The sequence below is a fragment of the Myotis brandtii genome, unplaced genomic scaffold (assembly GCF_000412655.1).
Source record: "Myotis brandtii unplaced genomic scaffold, ASM41265v1 scaffold125, whole genome shotgun sequence".
In the NCBI taxonomy this organism is placed as follows: domain Eukaryota; kingdom Metazoa; phylum Chordata; class Mammalia; order Chiroptera; family Vespertilionidae; genus Myotis; species Myotis brandtii.
Window position 1 is genome coordinate 10,914,897 of NW_005354385.1, and position 21,527 is coordinate 10,936,423.

Genomic DNA, 21,527 nt, shown 5'->3' on the forward strand with positions numbered 1-21,527 from the left:
CTCCCCCAGCATCTGGCCTTCCTCCATTGTCTTTTTTGGGCAGCCTCTCTTACCATCATCTTGTCCAAGCTACTCTTTTACTGAATTACAGAGATAAGATTTGTCTTTTCAAAAAAAGTAGTCACCTGGGTTCTCCAGGGAGTATGAGATCATTGCTTCTCTCTTCCATCATTGATGATTTAACTTTACTTGTGACATCAGTCACAAATGTGCTTTCCCCTTGGTGTGTACACCTGCATTTTCCATGGATGTATCTTCACTAGACCCTTTTTATTCTGAATCCTGACTAAGATGTTCCCTGTGCAACAAGGCTTGTGCTAAGTCCTTTACATGAGTCTAAGTCTCATTCAGATTTCACAGCAGCCCTATGTTGGGGTGCCATTAGTGATCCCATTTTAAAGATAAAGAGCTGGAAGCATAGACAGATGATGTAACATGTTCACTCTCTCACACCCAGGAAGTGGCAGAGCCAGAGATCAGACCCAGGGAGACCGGCCCCAGGGCCCATGTCCGCCCCTCCCACCCGCATGCGATTAACATTATTTGCTCTTTTCTCTTCTCCCCTTGATGGCTCCTCTCACCTTACTGGCTTGTGAATCCTGACGCCATGCCAAACCCTGTGCTAGGTAATGACTGAGAAAAAGACTGTCCTTGAGAATTAGTAGTTTAACAACAAGGTAAACAGTGCCTTCAGAGAGGTATAAGTAAGGCCTCTGGGGATCTGGGGGAGGGGGAGATGACTGCTTGCTGGGGTGGGGAAAGGACTGCTGGTTTAGCAAGAGCTTCACTGAGGAGACAGCACCTGAGCCGGAGCTGGAGGATTAGGAGTTGCAGAGGCAAGGAGGCTTGACGGCTGAGTGGGGGCCGGCCTTGCAGGCAGAGAGCGAGGGATGAGTCAGCGGAGGCTCTCAGGCTGAGCAAGGGCAGGGCTGCCAATCTGCAAGGGGGTGATTCTCCAGTTCTGTCCCTGGGAACCTGGCTTGCCCCACCTGGTCACAGCCCTCAGAAGGGAAGAACTGGGGTGGCCTGCACAGCGTGAGCGAATGACCAGCGATCGGCAAAGAGGGGCCCAGGAAAGCATGGGCGGCTGAGCCAGGTCTTTCCCCTCAGGAAGATTTGCTTCTAGGGAGGAAATCTCTTTAAAACCAGGTTGCTCCTGCCCTAGCTGGTTTGGCTCAGTGGATAAGGCGTTGGCCTGCAGACTGAAGGAACCCCAGGGGTTCAATTCCAGTCAAGGGCACAGGTCCCGGTTGTGAGCTCGATCCCCAGTAGGGGGCGTGCAGGAGGCAGCCGATCAATGATTCTCTCTCATCCTTGATGTTTCTTTCACTCTCTCCCTCTCCCTTCCTCTCTGAAATCAATACAAAATATATTAAAAAAACACAACAACAACAAAAAAACCAGGTTGCTCCTGAGGCTGGCATTGAAGAGGAAGCCATTGAAGAGGAAGCTCAGAGAGAAGAAAGGAGGGAAGCACACAGTAAATCCCTGTGGAGTACAAAACCCAGAATGGGATTGAAAAGGGCAATCCTGGCCACTTTGGTGGCTGTGGCTGTCCTTCCCACCATCTCCTGTATCAGGAGCTGGTACAGTCAGACACACAGACTAAAGAGCCCACAGACCAGATTGCTCCCTTTCCCCGACGCCTCCTTGTCATGGAAAGCTGTATTTCTCATTCTCCCCATTTTCACTAAGGCATCCCTAATGAGGTTCTACTCAATTTAAGCCCTGAGTACAAGCTAAGTGAACCACTGCGAAGGTTCGATTAAAAGATACACTGGGATTTGACAATTACCATATGCTAATTCTCAGAACCTCTGGAAAGTTTCTCTCCCTTTGGGAGGCACATGTTGCTTTGTCAGCAACAAAGTTTTATTTGTCTTTTGGAACTGGACTCGTGAGGAAGAAATTGCAGATAAGAGTAAGGCATTTTGAACCTGTGTCCTAAGAAAAGCTGGTTCATGGCTTACTTGGAGGCTCATTCATTCATTCCACAAATATATACTGCGTGCCAGCTCTGCGTCAATCGTGTGAGTCACTGGAGATACAATTTCCACACAAAACACATGCTCCTGTCCTCACAGAAGTGGCAACCTAATGGGAATACAAAGACCCAGGCAATTATGACACAGGATGGCTCTTGCTCTTGCTCTAATGGGACGATGGGGCAGAGGCTGTGAGAGAGGCACCTCTGCCAGGCTTAGAACATCCAGGGGAACATCCAAAAGGCAGTGCTCTCAACTTTAGACCCAAACTGAAGCAGGAATTCTCCAGAGGGGTAGTAGGGATTTTCCAGGCAGGAAAAAACAACAACAACACAGAATCCAGAGGTCAGAAAGCACAGTATGTTTGAAAAATTGAAAGAAATTAAGTGTGACCCCAAATGAACAAAGCAAGGTTGGGAGTTCCCAGAACTGAGGCCGGAGAGGTGGGAAGGGCTGGATTGTGGGGGCTTTTGATCAGGGAAATGCAGTGATCAGAAAAATCTCTCCAGTGATATGGAAGATGGATTGGTAAAGGGGAAAGACCAGAGAGAGTTATTGAGATGCGAGTTGCACGTTTCCTGAACTAAGGCAGGGGGAGAGATACTGGTAAGAGGTAGGGAGAAGGCATGAATTTAAAATTTATGTAGAAAATAGAATAGAATAAACTTGTTAGTTTATTTTATGGGAGAGGGGAAAAGACAGAGAGGAAGAAGTTAAGGAAGGCTTCTGTCTTGCACAGTGAATGATGGACTCCCTCACTAAAAATGGAAACTTAGAAGGAGAAACAGAGAGGAGTTAGGTTTACTATAATTAGGACATAGGCCTGCCTTCCCAAGATCTGGGCTGGAGAAGTGGATGGGGAACCTTACCTATGGCATTGGAATTGAGGCCATGGGGCAGATGATACCCATCAGGACTAGAGTAGGCATACCTCGCTGCATTGTGCTTAGCAGATGTTGCCTATTTTACAAGTTGAAGTCAAGACCCCGCCACCAACATAAAGACTACAACTCGCTTTATTGAAAAACTTGCTTTATTGGGGTGGTCTACAATAGAACCCCCACTATCCCAAGGTATGTCTGTGTAGAGTAAAAAGAAAAGTTGGCCTAAGATTGATTCCCAAGGAAATAACACTTAGAAAGGGACAGAAGAAGAGGAAATTCTCTGGGAGAAATAGGAGAAATGGTGCCAAAGAAGCTAAGGAAAATGGGATTGGTGATATCAAATGCTATGAGAAGATCAATTATAATCCAAGGTATTTTTTGGATTAAGTAACAGGGAGCCATTGGTGATCTTGACAAAAGCAATCAATAGAGAGGTGGCTAAAGAATTAGTGGGAGGAGAGGAAGGAAGGGAGGAGTGGAGACCAGAGAGAGTAGAGACCACACCTTCAGTAAGACCTATGCAAATGGGGGGGGGGGCGTGCAGGGAAGGAGATAATAGAGGGGTGCCTAAGAAAGCACAAAGCTGACCACTGGCTCTAAAGTGGTCAAGATTACTCTGATTCCCTTAAAGATCTGCCAAAGGAAAATTTAAGAAAACAGGAGACACACTCAAATTCTTTATTTTTACAGATGCTATGGTTTAAACTCAAATAGTAATTCACTTCAAAGGGGGATAACTCTTGGTGCCTCTTTCTTCTTCCTCTCTTGATAGAAAAACTCTTTGCCTAAAAAGAAGTGATGCAGAAAAACTTCTGGAAGAACGCCAAATACTCACATATTTATGGAGAAAGAAAATTAGCAACGTAGTGAAGTCAATCATTTGGAAAATTTTCCACGTAAATACCTTTAGCCATTTGGGGTAGCGGATTTTCTCCAAGTTAAACTGCTGCTATGAAAGTCAATGTCAGAAAGTGGCTAAACTCAAAGGTCTTTAGTTGTGCCCTGAATTCCCAAACAGAATCCCAGGCACATTTCCCAGTCTGTTTTTTTTGCTCTCTGAGTCCACAAAGGTGGAAAACGCTGCAAAAGAGGCATTTTCAACTTCTCTTGGGGGAAGAGAAGCATCATATTGTTCAAAAGCAACAGCTGCTATAGAATCAGGCACAGCATTAGCTATAACCTGAGAAGGATGTATGTAAGCTTCCAGGCCTGAGTGTAGTTGAAGGGACAGGAAGCTTTCATGGAGAAGTGGAGAATTTACAGATCATTTAGGAGACTTCTTTCTGTGCGTCCTGCACTCTAAGAGATAAATGCATATGATTTGGAATCACCCTGGGCTTCTGTGAACCTTCAGGAAGAACTTGGCAAATTCTTTCATAGCACAGAATCTTGAACTCTCTTTATCTGGAGCCACAAATAACGTCAATCTAAAAAGAAGCTACAGAAAGCAAGAGGGGAATGAAAGACTTCTAAAGAACAGCTGATAGTGGCAGGTTCTACATTTAAAAAGAATGCTTTAAGCAGTAAGTAAAGCAACCTAAAGATATGTCTTAATTAGAGTATTCTAATTCTAATTAAGTATTGAACTTTCCCTCCTTTCCCCCAATGTTTCAGGGAAGTAATTTGCCCTACCGAATTAAAGGCAGTTTTATAAACAAACGTGCTACTCAGTGTTTAGGTCATGTGGCTTACTCAACATTGAACATGAAATCGTTTAACAGGCGCATGCCCTCAGTGCTACTGCCAGAGGTATTTTGCCTGCTGGGAGATTCATTTTTAGCTCAAACTCGCTTAGAAAGTTGTTCTTGCCACCAAGCAGAAAGAATCCCCACTAGCCTATAGGGCATTTCAACAAAGGAGAATGTTCAGATCAAAAGATAGGTGGGCCAGGTGGCAGGACCCCCAAAAAGTGGGGGAAGGAGAGGAGGAAAAAGAGAGGTGGGCCCAGAGAAAAGGAGGAAAATTATATAACTGGTTACTCGCATCAGAGGGCATAACCTGTCTAATGAAAATGGCAATGAGGTCCGACTCAATGGTGATTCTGGCTAAGGGGAAAAGCAGGGGCCAATTTCTACAAAGATAAAGTGAATCCTAATACAAGGCAGTGACATCCTGGTACAGATGGGTGTGGGACAAGAACAAAGAGGATTCATTGAGAATTCCCAGAACTAGAAGGAGCTGAACCCAGGCCAGCCCCAAACAGTGACCATTCTTCCAGCTCAGAGCACGTACTGGTTCCTTTGTGAGGTGTAAAAGCAATTTCCTATTGGAACCCATTCTTTAATGGATGAATTTAATTAGTCAACATGGTTATTTGAGCACCTTCTATGTGCCCAGCACTGCCCCAGGTGCTCAAGATACAATAGTAAAAAATAAAAAACGGACAAAGATTCCCACCCTCTTAAGTCTTACATTATGTGGGGTTTGTTCCATATAAGCATGCCTAAATTAACACTCTAGTAAAATGAACAGAGTTGTTCTCAACAAATTGTTTTTCAATTCATCACAAAGCCCTAAATTAGAGAGCCTATTCTCACATTATAACAGAACGATGTTTCTCAGCGATGTCATTAGCATCGTTGGAACTCACAAAATCTAATGCCAAGGCACCCTCCAAACTAATTAGATCAGGATCTGGTGGTGGGGCCCAATCACTGGTATTTTTAAAATTTATAGTTGCCTCAGATGATTCTAATGTGGGCCTGGGCTGAGAACCAATACCAACGGGCCCAGTGGTTCCCTAACTGGAACTAACATCAGGATCACCAGGAGGGCTAGTAAAATGCAGACTGCTGGACCACCTCCAGTTTCTGATTCAGTAGTAGTGAGGCAGGGGGTTCAAACTTTTGCATTTCTAACAAGTTTCAGGTGATGTTGATTCTGCTGATCTGGGGACCACAATTTGAGGACTACAGCACAGATAAGTAATTCAGATTAGAGGGACTCTACCTGACTGTCGTTATCAAGATAAAACCAGGCATAAATTGCTACCTAGATGGGGCTTATTTCTGATTGCACACGTGGAATGTCACAGTTATACGCCTCAGGATTGTTCCAAACTAGACATTCCTGCTTTGTTGCTTCAGATGTTCAAGAGTAGAATTTTTCAACCTCATCCCACCCCACACCCCAAAACACATGGATGACAGGTTCCCCCAGTGACAGTGGCCCTCTGAGGCTTGGGTCAGTGTTGGTGATGGGCAGCCGCAACAATGGCTGTCACCGAACTTCTTTCTTTCCCTCTGATGGACAAAACACTGGTATATCCTGATGACAGTTGAAAACCTCAGGCAACTGGTGATATTTAAAGGATCTATTCAGTAAAATCAAAGAAGGAAAAAGTAACTTGAAAGCAATTCAGCCTTAAAAAGGAGGTGTGAGGCACTTGCTTTGCGAATAGTCCTTGAAACTCTAAAGGGGTGGATGTTTTATCATGCTGGATGTGAAAACCCATAAATGAGGGTGAAGCACATTTTCTCGATGGTTATAATCAGTCCCAACCTAGCTGTCTGAGTTCACTTGAGTTGGAAGTGCAGAGATATAAACAGCTGGGAAACAGGGACTTAAACCTGGGAATTTAGAGCTGAGCTGAGGACAATATGTGAGGAGGGTGTTACTGGAACAAGGCTGCAAATATCATATTAGCCCTTTCCCCAAATTAGTGCAGAACGACATTTCTGCCACAATTTATGTATCATCCTCTTTTTGAACTAATCCTAACTCTTTCCATCTAGCTTTCAGTAATCCTTTTATTTCCTCAGATGTCCTCAAAATTTTCCTAGAATAGTTCTTTTCAATCGCATTTCAAACATGGGTATAGACAGTAAGAGGTACATTGTCTATAGGGAATCCTATATAATAAAAGGCTAATATGCAAATCGACCGAACAGTGCAATGACCAGTCACTATGATGCGCACTGACCACCAGGGAGCAGACGCTCAATGCAGGAGCTGCCTCCTGGTGGTCAGTGCACTCCCACAGGGAGAGTGCTGCTCAACCAGAAGCCGAGCTCATGGCTGGCAAGTGCAGCGGCAGTGATGGGAGCCTCTCCCGCCTCCGTGGCAGCGCTAAGGATGTCTGACTGCAGGCTTAGGGAGTGGGCCTAAGCCATCAATCAGTCAGACATCCCCTGAGGGCTCCTGGATTCAAGAAGGCACAGGCCGGGCTGAGGGACCCCCCCCCCCAAGCAATTAAAATTGGTGAAATAGAAGCTTTAAAAAAAAAGCAAATAAATAGTTTTAGAAAAACATTGAAGAGAATTAGACTGAGCTACATCCTCTTTTTTCATATTTATGTTCAGAATTTTAATGGGACTTGACTCTGAAATCATTCCACTAAAGCGGAAAATTAATATTTTAATATGTCTACCATTCCAGCAAGTAGAAATAAGTAAAGTGGAATAAGTAATAGAGAAAATCTTTTAGTATTAACTATATTGATGAATATTTATCACCTCTACCCATCAGATATCTGCTTTTTGGCATGCCCATTCACTTCTATATACAGTAAATCATTGCAGAATACGCACAGGCAATTGTTTTACATATTATAGAAAACAAGGTGACAATTTCTTTTTAATAATTTTGATTAAATATTGTCATAAATTTTTACTGAGTGAATCCAAATAGTGAAGCATAACTAATATACAAACATTACCCAATAAGTTTTTCATGGAATTATAATATTCTTATCAGTTTTTGTTCATCTAGATGGGGTTGGCAGAGAAATAAGAGAAAATAAAATGGCTTTCTGTCTGTGATACTGTCTGGAAATCTGTTTTGCTTCAGGGTCAAGAGTTGTAAAAATTTGACCCATATGGCTCTGTTTTGTTTATTATGTGTATTCATTTATTTGTGGAAGGAGCAGACTGACCAAGGGATCCATTAAAATAAAAATTAATACAAAAGCAAAAACACGCAAGTTATTAGTACTAAATGACTCTGTACAGTATATAAATGGAATTAGATGTTTTTTATCCATGTGCACAATTAGTTATGCTATCAACAGAAGAGTTACTCATACATGGGATAAGCATATATCCACGATATCGTCGACCATTCTTATTATACCTGACCTCAATTCTCCTAAATATCATAAGTAAAGACCACATTGGTAATAGGCACCTTTTAGTTACTGTTCCCGCCTCCTCAGCAGCGCTAAGTATGTCTGACTGCAGCTTAGGCCTGCTCCCCGCTGGCAAGTGGACATCCCCCGAGGGCTCCTGGGCTGCCAGAGGTATGTCTGATTGCCAGCTTAGGCCCAATCCCCCGGGGAGCGGGCCTAAGCCAGCAGGTGGTCATCCCCCGAGGGGTCCCAGACTGTGAGAGGGCATAAGCCGGGCTGAGGGGCCTCCCCACCCCCCAAGTGCACAAATTTTTGTGCACCAGGCCTCTAGTCTATATATATAAAAGCCTAAGTGACCAAATGACTGGGTGCTATGACGCACACTGACCACCAGGGGGCAGACACTCAATGCAGGAGCTGCCCTCTGGCGGTCAGCGTGCTCCCACAACCAACCTCCCATGGCTGGCCAACCTTTTGCTGACCCTCCCCCCAGCCAGCCGGCCGGCCCTCATCTGCCCCACTCGGGACTGGGTGAGATGGCCCTGATTGGCCCTATTACTGGCCAGGCCTAGGGACCCCACCCGTGCACGAATTTGTGCACCAGGCCTCTAGTTAAAAATAATAATACTGATAGAGTCCTGTCTTGTGTTTTTAATTGCCATGCACCAGCAAGTCTGAACAAAGTTAGTGATCAAATATGCCCTCCACTGAAACACACAACCCTCTCTCACTCCACTCTCCATTGCTCCTTTGATAGGTTTTCCTTAATTGAAAACCAGTGCCTCCCAGATGACGCTACTTCCATTGCTACCCTTTGAAAAAGTCAAGGAGGAGGTTTCCCAATGACAATTCCAAAAAAGTTCTACCCAATGACTTTGGGATTAGACCATCCTCATTCTAAATGGGTTCTTGGAATCAACGCTAGCTGCCCAGTTCACAGTGCCTAACATTATTGAGGGTTATTCAAAACTATGCCCTTGGTCCCCAATATCATTCACTTCTCTCTGCTTTAACAGCCACTCTTTAGACCAAACTTGAGCTTGACATTACCTAGAATTAACTGTTCCCCTGTCAAAATCTTAAACTGGGGGATTCAGTTCTGATGCCAATCTCCAAAGTCACTGAATATATTTGATAGAGATATGCACTGCACCACACTAGGAATGGACTACCTGCAGACCTCTTATCTTCCTTATGTTCTCCTCGACCTTACTCAGCCTGCTGCCTTAGCTTACCAAGCTCACCATTTTCCTACAATATTTATTAACTGTGTACTATGTACCAGGCTAGATCTTCCCTCATGAAGATTATTGTCATTTCACCTCTTCCCTTTCCCCCAGACTATAAGATACAATCAGACTTTACTTCATTCTCTCGCAGCTTGGGATCCCTGGGTCTCTTTCTTCAAGGGCATCATCACCAATATCCTCTAATTATCTCATCTTCTTTTCTTTCCACACCTGCCCTACCAACTCTCAGCTCTAATTCCTTGTTGAATTTATTACACGCTTATGAGGTTGAACCTTAATTAGACATTCAACACTCCTCCAGTATCACTTTATTTACCCCCAGATGATTGACGTTCTCCGTATGTTTCTACCTCATGCTTAATTCTCCCTCTTAGCAGAAAACCTCACCTCTTACATTATTGAAAAGAAAGGCCACTAAACATCCATTTCCCCAACACACTTTGTGCACTTCCAAGAGTCATCTTCATTCATTCCTTGCTCCTTATTCCTGGGCTTTTAATCCCATAAACCTAGTTGTCTCCATGATCTTGCTCCAAAAACGAATATCTTGCTTTCCTATTTCTTCAGTCTCTCCCTCTCTCCCTCTCTCATGTTACCTTTGTATCTCCAACAACTATCATAGTGCTTAACAGAAGGCATGTGCCAATACATGAAAAAATAATGAATGAATTTTAAAAGTTATGGAACGTATTCAATTGAATTTCTTCAGTTGTAGGTAAATCACAGGATACAGGAATTGACGAAATAAAAATTTATGAATAAATTCAAGATATACTTTTCTATTAATTAGTCAGTAGGTATTCCTTTGTAAAACATGTAGTCATCTGAGAAGTTTAAATAGAAGTTGAATCACTGAAGAACAAATCAGGTGTCTAGTTCCTTTAGACAAATAAGAACCCTGAGTGCTAAAAGGTAAATCAGACATGACATCCACGACACAGACTTGCTGGTACTGTGGTGTTGGAGGGGAAGCACAAGCAGGAATGGCATGTGGCTTTAGGGAATTATATACTATGAACTGAAATTTATAAGGCTACCTGGACAGACCAGCATTTATTTGCCTAATTGCCTCCCTACATCCACTTATTCAACATATTTATATTAAGTGCCATATATAAATGTGTAACAATCATATGATACAAAACATAAGAAAAGCCTAGAGCAACCGGAAACACCTATCAAACAGACAACAGCAGAGCCTACATCTGGATTTTTTAATACATACAGGAGCTCACCACTTGTCATCATATGAGTTCACTAAGAAAAGCTACTTGCCATTCGACACTAATTGGGTAATTTGCACCGTGACTCTTGAATTCACAAATGATTTATGGTAGAAAAAATTTACTTCATAATTAATATGTATTGCATTTTTAAAATCCTTAAGATGCTATAAGTATTTTATTGGATATAAAAGAGAAGCTCACATTGAGGGTTTTTCTCACAATATTGGAAGCTTTCTTTAAATTCTTTCCCCATTTTGATTTATTAAGAAAAATAAATGATTTAAAGGTAAGAAAATGACAAGCATGGGTGATTCATTTTATTGGAGTTTTAAAAATAATTCTTATAGATACATATAGTTTCTGACCCCCCAAATTTCAGTGAGTGTTTTCAGAATCACAAATACTGAAAGAAGCATTGCTTTAGTGTGAAACTTGAAAAAGCCATGTTATTAAAGTACTGATCTGTTATCAGATCTGTTAATAAAGATCTGTTACCAGATCATAATATTTCCATCTGGCTTTATCTATTTTCCACTTCTGCCTTAATTGGTCCTCATTTCCCCAGAGACAGACATGGGCATCATTCTGATGGACCTGGTTTCTCTTCTTCAAGACTGGCGGAGGGATGGCACTGACATAACAAAAGAAACTACCGTCGTCTCCCTCAAACAAATGACTTACTAGTAAGTAAGCTTAATAAAACCTGCCTTCCCTCATGCTGTTTGAAAACCCCCCCTTACCTTCTGCTTCTTCCTTCCAGGGCTCTCAGAACTTCTGTAGATAGCAAACATCAAAGGGACCAAAGATTCCTATAGTGATTCAGCCACCCATGGCAGCAAGCAAATCCTGATTGCCGTCCAGCCCAGGCGACATCAGCAAAGAGACTTCACAAACAGCCTCTTAGCATTTGAGGTTTAAAACAAGTCAGTGTCACAGAAAGGTTACTGTCATAAACACCTTTGAGGGCTTGTTTCCTTCCTTCCTTCCTTCCTTCCTTCCTTCCTCCCTCCCTCCTTCCCTTCCCTTCCCTCTCCCTCTCCCTCCTTCTCTCTTTCTTTCTTTCTTTCTTCCTTCCTTCCTTCCTCCCTCCCTCCTTCCCTTCCCTTCCCTCTCCCTCTCCCTCCTTCTCTCTTTCTTTCTTTCTTTCTTCCTTCCTTCCTTCCTCCCTCCCTCCTTCCCTTCCCTTCCCTCTCCCTCTCCCTCCTTCTCTCTTTCTTTCTTTCTTTCTTTTTCTTTCTTTCTTTCCCCTTCTAATTCCCCCGTCCCCTCAGTATACAAACATTTTTGTTTTTACCAAAACTTTTGGTTAGGCATTTTAAATATGTTTTTTAAAAAACAAATGATAAATATATATTTAGTTTTGGGAGTGACATTCTGTGTGCTTTTATCCTTGGCTCCCTCCAATGCTGACTGACTCTCCCTGCACTTGAGTTTCCACCTTCAAGTGTCAACTCGCTTCCCCAGACACTTGCTGCCAAGCCACGCCTGTTTGGGTCTCCTTTAGGTCTCAGCTCAGCCTGGAGGACTGAGCTCTGGAATCATGCATCATCCTCCTCTTTTCTTTAGATAGTCACCTCCACAAAGCAGGAACCCCAAAGCCCCAGCAGGTGAGCCCTGGCCTTGGGTCTCGGCGGGCAGGGCCCGTCCCTGGTGCGAGCTTGTTGAGCTCCGCTGCCTGCAAGGCAGTTTTGTCAGGTGAGATGCTACAGTTTCTGTTCTACAAAGGCTGTCACTTGAGGCCACGAGAGACATGAGTGGCTTCCCCCAGAGCCCAGGCAGATACATAAAGTTGGAAACAGCATTATTGGCTAAATTGACAGCAACACAACTTTACCGGAGAAGATAAAATAATAGTCTGGACAGAGAGCCAGATAAATATACAAATCACACCTAGGACACTGATCCTCAGTCCCATTTTTAAAGGATGCATATAGTTTCTCAACAGCACTATTTAGGTTTGGGCAGAACTAAATCACCCCAAACCCTCTACTTTCCTTTCCTAAATTAAGCTGAAGATGCCCATGCCCTTATTCCTTGGGACCTCTCTTTGGCTGGCTTTCAAAGGAAATGGAGAGATTCCTAGAGGAGGGTTAGATAGGAGCCAGAGAAGAAGAATAAAGCAGACTTACAAAAATGCACAATTTGTACAATTTAACATTATATCAGAATTTAATTAATTCTCAAACGTGGGGGGTGAGTGGGGAGACGACAGATAGGCTGGAAGAAAAATAGGGCCAAGTTTCCTAAGCCAGTTCATGGTATAAAAAGAACAGATAATTCATTTTTATGGGATTTTATTTTCATGAAAGTTACAACAGCCAAGTCCTGCTCTATCTAGACACGGCTTTGTTAGGACACGAAGAAGGGGGCTGTGTCTCTTTGTTCCCATTTTGCACAAAGAGTAAAGCAATGACCTGAGAGGCCCCTTAGGAAGGAGAGTTCTCTCTGGTCCCGAGAATGTCACAGGAATGGAGCTCAGAAGACAGACAGACCTGGCTCTCCCAGGGAGCCTGCTCATGGTCCCCCAAACGGTGAGCCCACCGCTAATTCCACTTAGTCCACGGTAAGCTGACAAAGGGACATGAATCTTGCTCCTCAGAGGTAGATTCTTCACTCTAATCCAAGCTCCTGGGCAACCCAAGGCCTGGACAGCAAAACAAAGGCTATTTCATTCTCTCTCAACGCTGTAAGCTGACTGTCCACACAATTCCAATATCTCACAGATACAGCCAACCTTGTCACATATATAAAAAGCAACTCACATGTTCTCTCTGGGTGACTCTAAATTTTAATCTTTATTGTCCTCTCCCAGATGTCACAGCTCCTCTCTGCCAGGTTCCCTGTTATTTCAAGAGACAAGAATATTCCCTAAGGCCTCCGTTTGAATATACATCTTTCTGAGATCATGTCTCTGGTTTCCCCAAAGATTGTCACATCAATAAATCTATCTTCTGCCTGGATCCTTGGTTCTGAAAATAATTTTATCACCTTAGCCAGGCACAGCCAACATTTCTCTCTTCCATGTATTCTTCAGTTAAAGAAGAAAATCTTGCTTAGACTGCTCCATTTCTACGGATGAAAACATTCATATGCAAAGCTCGGCATCATTGCAAATGGAGACAAGTCTTTTTGCAAATAGACCAGTTGCCACACCTGGGCCGTTGCCTGAGCCTGGTCCAACATAATATCAGTTATGTCCATTACCTGGAAGCCCTAGGAAGGTCTGATTTGTGGAGCAATAGTCTGACAGATCATAAGGATTAACATGCACCAAAAGCTCCCGGTATTAAAAAAAAAAAAAGCATCCACAAAACTTGCTGTTTTAGAGACATTCAGAGCTTTTCAAGCCCACACACACTCAGATAGTACTGATAATCCTCTCTGTGTTTGTGGGATTTGGAAGAGCTACAAAGAATAAAGAGCCACAATATTGTGACAAAGTGATGTGTTCTTGTCTTTGTGCAAATGTTTGGACTCCCCCACCCCAACATCATAAATACAAGAACATGTGAGTACATAAAAAATTTATAGAAATACAATAGATAAGATACCCATACTTATTTGGTATATATAAAGTAATGTATTTTTAAATTACCTATTTGTATAAAACTTTACAGTTTTCAAGGTATTCCCTCATACATTAACAAGACAGATTTAGTAACATGATTACTCAACTAATAATTAAACAGTGTCTCTCTCTTTCTCCACTTCTCTTGATGATATGAGAGAGGGCATCAGCAATTAAACTTTGTATTTAACTAGGATTTATACCCCATCTGCTTCCAAACAAAATTTGAAATTATAAATATTATTAAGCCCAAGGTAAAATGTCAACATTCAAAATCAAAGATTACAAAAACAAACAAACAACAAAAAAAAAAACAAATAAAAGAAGTAGAGATTTCCAAGCAACTATAACAGGTTGTGACAGCTGGGCCATGAATTTGCCTCGCAAAGGAGTCGGCATTTGCTTGCCAGGTGAAATGCTGAACCCCTGGGACTGCTTAGCAGTATGTCTCCAGACGCGTTTCACCAGCAGGCCCCTGCATTAATTATCCTGCTGCAGTTCCCAGAAAGTGGTTGGTAAACCAACTGCATTGGAATTTTCAATGATGCTTATTTTTTAAAAGCAGATTCCTGGGCCTGACTGAAGAACACTGGTGGTAGGATCCTGGGATTTGTATTTTCACATACCCACCACTCACCAGGTGATATTTTTGCTCTCTAGTGTTTGGAAACCACTGCTTTTCTGGGATTGGTGCCTGTTGCATGGGAACAATAGAAAACCCAGCATCAGGAAGTAGGGAATTGTCCTAGCGATCAGCCCCTTGTACACTGCCGTGTGTGCCTTCTTATTTCTGCCTTGTGCTCATGAAGCTTTCAAACACCTGGTTCATTGCCCACTTGGTATTTGACTTTGAATGGTCGCACATGTTTGGCCTCTTCTGAGGTACTGATGTTACTCTCCTTCCAGCACCCTGTCTCCTTCATTGTCAATTTCTTTTTTATTCCTGCCACAGACTCCTGATATCTGTGTATGTTCCATTACCTGCTGGTTACTCCTAAGCTCACGTTGATAGCTCTGCATATAAGACTGCCTCTACTTATCTCACTTGGGATCAATTTATTCCACAGCTGTTCATGGAAACATGTGAGACACTGCCTCCCCAGCGTCTGGCCAGCGATGCCCTGATGTGGGCCTAGGTATGAGGAATGATCTGTTCTCTGCTCATTAATATTTCCAGTTCATGGACTTTATTGGATTATTCTCTGTATTTGAGGTACACATCTTATATGCTTTTCCTACTCTCCAGATGCTCTTAGACACAGTCACCGCCCCTGTTACTCTCCACTTTCCTCCATACACTCATTGGCTTTTACTACTGTCTTTGGATTTTCCCCCTATGTTTGCCAATTTCACATGAAAGTACATCCAACATCCTGACTTTAAAGTTTATGGTCCTATTTCTGCACTGACATTATCAGTTGTCTATTCGCATAATTGGGAATTCATCATCGTTTAACATTCATTGGTCTCCCGAGTTTTTCCTCCTATTTTCTGTAAATTTTTGTCTTTTCTTTTAGACAGCTCTGGTGGGGGGTGGTTTGGGGGGAGGGAAGGGATTGAGCAAAAAAGAAAAAAAGAAAGAGAAATCATGGACATGGACAACAGTGTGGTGATTGTGAGGGGGAGGTAGAGGTGGAAGAGGGCATAGAGGGGATGGAAAAAATAACATAAAACAATTTATGCACTAAATAATAATAATGAAGTAGGCTCATATTTAGTGATGTAAAAGATTTCAAATATTTTCTCTACCTTTGAGAATTATCTTTTGTCCATAGCTCAGAGCCTCTCTTTCTGGTCATAGACTGCCCAGGAAATCATCTTTAAAAGATCATATACAGCACATACTAGTACTGAGAAATTTATATGTTTGACTTTGCTTCCAAAGCTACCAGTATCAACAAAAGACCAGAGGAAACATTACCTCCAGTCTGCTACTCAAGAAGTGGAAAAACCTTCCACTTTTCTTCAAAGTGACCATCCAAGTCGAAACAAGCGCGGTGTCTGGTGAGAGCATGAGGTTTAGGACCTCACTTCTGAACTTGGGGAGGGTTCACAGGGGAGGCAGCACAGCGGGTAGGGCATAGCAGGTCTGCACACGCAGTTCCACAGCAATCTGTAGGGAACCACAATTATCTCTTCATGGGACTTAGTCGTGTAATTTCTTTCATCTGCTGGGTGCCTGTGAACCCTACTCAGGTGCCAGAACTGCCTCCCACCAGCTACACAGAGCCGGTTGCTAAACTTTTAGGACTTTAGCAAGCTAGCTGTTAAACACAGCCATTAACAAACATTAAGTTATATAAACTTAAAAGGAAATAAAAACAAAGGTAACAACAACTCAAAACTCATTTCCCAATTATTTTACTATTATCCACGCTCTTGGGGTTATTTATGTCTATTATATCTGTATGATAGAAATAATATATAATGACATGCAACTGTACATTTCTTCCTGATTCTGTGTTTAGTAACATGAAGTTGGTAGTTTCAAATAAGCCATGGTGTATTTACACCACAGAAATCAGAAAAGCTACAAATCAGAGCTACCCCATGCCGCTCCTCTCACCTCCAGCCAATTGTTAAATGCTTACCAGTATATAACTGCTGTGCACCCTCTTAGTATGAAGATGGAAAAACACAATAGTACAATACAGTTATGTGATATTTCCCAACTCTACTTAAAACGTTTGCATTCCCTCCAACCTGCTTTCCTTTGAATGTGGTCTAACATCTCCCAAGTCAAGGCCTGTGGAAGTATAACCTATATCAAACAATGGATGTGATAATGTTCACACTGAGTTGTCACATTATGTATTGGTTTCCTTCTCTAAGATCATGTCAGAAGTTCCTTTGTATAAATTTTATGTCTAATTTTTCTCTGCTCAAAGTCCCTGCTGTTTTACCTACATTATCTCCTAGACCCTATTTGCACACGTGTTTGCATCTGTGTTGTGTTTGTGCATGCATATCTGTATGCGCTATATAGTTGCTGTACAGTTACTTATGACTGGCTAACTTTAACTTAAAATAGCTACAATTTAAGCCAAGCTCAGTATCTGCTAATATACTAGAAAGGGAGATCATTAAATGTCTTAGAATCAATATTTGAATTCTTAAGAGGGAATTCAGGAAGAGGTCAGCAAATGATATTAAAGGATCAGGAAACTGACTCAGGAAAATCTAAAGAAAGTGAGACTCCTTCTGTAGCAATGATAAGGCTAATGGGAAACTGAAAGTGATCGTGGGGAATGATTGGGAATTTAATACAGAGGCGTCATTGTTCCCTGTTTCCACTCAGAATAAGTCAAGAGGGATTCAACTTACAGCACTTTATAGAAAGAACTTTAAAGAATTCAGCAAGAGAAAATTATCTTAAGGTTTTTTCCCCTAAAGTTGTTTTTAATCAGCCATTTTAATCAATGATCCCATAGAAGCTTAATTTAAAGGCAGAGAGTCTTATTACTAAAAAGTCAAACAAAAATGCAGTCAATGGAAGAGGGATGTCTGCATTTTCCCCACAAACAGATATGGACATTAGCTTTTTAAATATTCTCCAAAGAGCTAAGCTTAATGGAAGATCATATTTACTAAGGCTACCCCAAATAGGTGGGTATGTGTAATTAAGGGATAAGGGAATGACTCCCTAACACATATAATACAGAATAAGAAAAAAACGTTCTGTTTGGAACTGTTTCTGATCATGCATTGACATGCACAGGTCTTTTTGTGGGAAGGCCTAGGAAGGCCTCAAATAAACAATTTCCCTTAATAACCCACTAGGGTCCATTTGTGTGTCTAATCCCATTTTGAACAAATTTATGTGTTAATATGTGTAACCTTCTAGGGTAGTTACTTTCCTAGTTTTTACTACCCCTCTAATGGTAGATACGATTTCTATACAAAGTTCTTCTAGTATCCTGGATTTTGTTAAATCTCTAGGCATGCATTAAAATTCTTTTGAAAATACAAAGGGTATAAACCACTAAATTCACTCATTAATTGTTTAATGCAGTTAATGATAATTAATGGAAACAGTAAGTAAAAATTTACCCTACTCAAACACTATAAGATTTGCCTTCCAAGCACTTCCATAATTTGGCTTCTACATGTTATCTATTCAATGTCTTCTCTTACCACAGCCTTTCCCCAACTTACTCCAAATTTTATGCTTCAACTATACTCACTTATTCACAGTTCCTTAAAATTGCCATGGATTTTTGGCAGGAAGTCAATTCCCATTTGTAGAAGACGTTTTCCTTCTATTTTCTGCTTCACCCCTACTACCCCCTGCTCCAATATGTTCCCATAGTACTTTGTCTTGCCCTCACCAAGAATATCTGAATTTTCCATTAGACTGTCGGGTCCTTGAAAACAGGGACTGTGTCTTTTTTGTTTATCACTCTATGCCAAGATAGTAGTCATTCAATATAATTATTTCATTTATAAATAAAAATGAATGGATTTAAAATAATATCAACACTAGGTTTCCACACTGGAGGCTCAATCCATCAACTCTACAAATAGCCCAATTTCATGGCGATTATACTCATCGGTTTCTGAATCCCACCAGGAATCATGTAATCACCCAAATGTAAATTTATGATGATTTTATATACACGCCAGTTCATGCTTTTGCTTTCTTTCCTAGTGGTGCCTAGGATTTTATTGGATTTTTTGGCTGCTTCAGACAATACTTGTAGTAACCTCATGATCTCCTTTTCAGGTTAGAAAGGATCATTTAGAACTATCATCCTATAACTATGGTTCATAGGTTAGAAAAAGCAGGAACAGTGAACTGAGTGTAAATTTGTCTTGTTTGATTTTATACATTACTGGCAGCACAAACTTTTGTCCTTTGTTAAACAGAACAGAAAGGCTACTATAAAGTTCAAGAACATCTTCTTCCCTAAGGAACAAAAGCAAGAGAAATTTTCATCATGGTGAGGGAAATCAAACAAACCTTGATTTTGAAACAGCTTTGTCCTCACAAAGATGAGTTCTTAAGGGAGGAGACAAAAACAAGAGTGGAAAAAACAGAGGCAAGGATGAGCAGTCTAATGAAGACCAGTTGAGCATAAGTAAGTCAGCTCTAGAGTTGTATGTAGGCTTTATGGGGAGAATGGAAGAATAGCATGGAAGTGAGGCGTGAGTTTTTTTTTAAATGTGTCTGTCTCACATTGATATTTCTCTTTGTCCTTCCCCCTCCCTTCCACTCTCTCTAAGAATCAATGGAAAAATATCCTCGGGTGAGGATTCAAAAACAAGAAGAAGAGGTGGTACATATATGCAATGGAATATTCTCAACTATAAAAAAGAGTGAAATATTGCCATTTGTGACAACATGGAAGAACTTAGCGGGTGTTGTGCTAAGTGAATAACTCAGATAAAAAAGAAAAATACTGCAACGTTTCACTTATATGTGAAATCTAAAAAACAAAATAAGCAAGCAAAACATAAATGAGCTCATAGATACAGAGAACACACTGATAGTTGCCAGATGGGAGAAGGGTTGCAGAGCTGGGCAAAAAAGATGAAGGAATTATGATGTGCAAATTTTCAGTTATAAAAATAGTCACAGGGCCAAAACCGGTTTGGCTCAGTGGATGGAGCGTCGGCCTGCGGACTGAGAGGTCCCGGGTTCGATTCCAGTCAGGGGCATGTACCTGAGTTGCAGGCACATCCCCGGTGGGGGATGTGCAGGAGGCGGCTGATCGATGTTTCTTTCTCATCGATGTTTCTAACTCTCTGTCTCTCTCCCTTCCTCTCTGTGGAAAATCAATAAAATATATATTAAAAAAAATAGTCACGGGGTGTAAATAGGGAATATAATCAATAATATTGTAATAACTACGTATGGTATCAGATGGGTACTAGACTTATCAGGAAATCACTTAAGTTATAAACATGTCTAATCACTATGTTGTATACCTAAAACTTACTATTGTATGCCAACTGTAATTTTAAAAATTAATTTATAAATATAAAAAAGAAATATCATGTGCACAAGACAGAGGAGGGGAGGTAGGGTTTAGTAGCTCCATGTATGAAAAAGATGGTTGTTATCTAGGTTCACACATTCAAACTGGTTCTTATGTCTCACTAGTTTATATAAGTCTGAATAGTCTCATCACTTTTTTTTCCAATGACACTAACTTTTTTGAAGCATTTAAGAATCTGTATTGTAGAAGGTTCCTCATTTTGGATTTGCCCAATTATATTATCTTGTTATCTATTTTCTTTGGTTCCTCTTTCACCTGAATTTTCTGTAAACAGTTAATTACATTTCAAATGGGGGTTGACAAACTATGACCAGCAGGCCAAATTGAATCTACCACTTATACTTGTAAATAAAGCTTTATTAGAACAGGCACAGCCATTTGTTTACATGTTGTCTATGGATGCTTTCCTGATATAAGGGCTGAGTTGAGTAGTTGTGACAGAGACCATATGGCTCACAAAATCTAAAACAATTACAATCTGTCTTTTTCCAAAAAGAAATTCTCAATTTCTAGGAAATTGGTTAGATTGAATAAAATGTTTTTGGCACAGAGGTGATGTATTTTATATTGCATCACCTGTTGGGACACAATGTCAGGCAGCCCCACTATTAGTGATGCTAAATGAATATACTTGGTTCAGGTGGCAATAGCCAGACCTCTGAATTGTAAAGGTACATGTTTTGTTCGTTTGTTTGTTTGTTTCATTTAGTAAGTAATTCACAGAGTAATATTTTGGCTCTGTGTAAATATCCCATTCCTCAAAAATCTTTCATCTAAAAATTTTACCATCCATTGATGATCTTTGTCTGAATTATTACATGAGAAATTGAAAAATGTGGTTTTCTAAAACTATCATTTCTTCAACCTTTATAAGCTGACACAATACAATAGCCTAAGGCCACCTTGCAAATTTCCTACTCCAGACCTGGAATCAACCTTTTTTTTTTTTTTTTACAATTAGCCCTGATTCCTTTGGATGAAAAGATGTTTAAAATCCATATTAGGAATGCTCATTGCTTCTGAAGTGTCACTGTTTGTAGGTCCTTTCAGTGACCCTTTCCAGTGGGAGAAAAAAATATTTGAAAAAAGAAAAAAATCACAAGTTTTATTGATATTTTCATTTTACAATATTATATTTTTTAAAAATTTATTTAATACTAGAGGCCTGATGTACGAAAATTTGTGCACTTGGGGGGGTCCCTCAGCCCAGCCTATGCCCTCTCGAAGTTCGGAACCCCTTGGGGGATATCCACCTGCTTGCTTAGGCCCGCTCCCTGGGGGATCGGGCCTAAGCTGGCAGTCAGACATCCCTATGGCAGCACGGGAGCCCTCAGGGAATGTCCGACTGACTGCTTAGGCCCGCTTCCCATGGCGAGCGGGCCTAAGCCACAGTCGGACATCCTTAGCACTGCCAAGGAAGCGGGAGAGGCTCCTGCCACCGCCGCTGTGCTCGAAGCCATCAGCCCGGCTTGTGACTGAGCAGAGCTTCCCCTATGGGAGCACACTGACCACCAAGGGCCAGCTCCTGCATTGAGCATCTGCCCCCTGGT

General features: G+C 41.4%; 1 protein-coding gene across 1 annotated transcript in view; it reads right to left on the reverse strand.

Annotated features, from left to right (window-relative positions):
- Nucleotides 1-21,527, reverse strand: part of CCDC148 (coiled-coil domain containing 148) — a 214,330-nt gene that overhangs the window by 7,834 nt on the left and 184,969 nt on the right. The window lies entirely within an intron of this gene.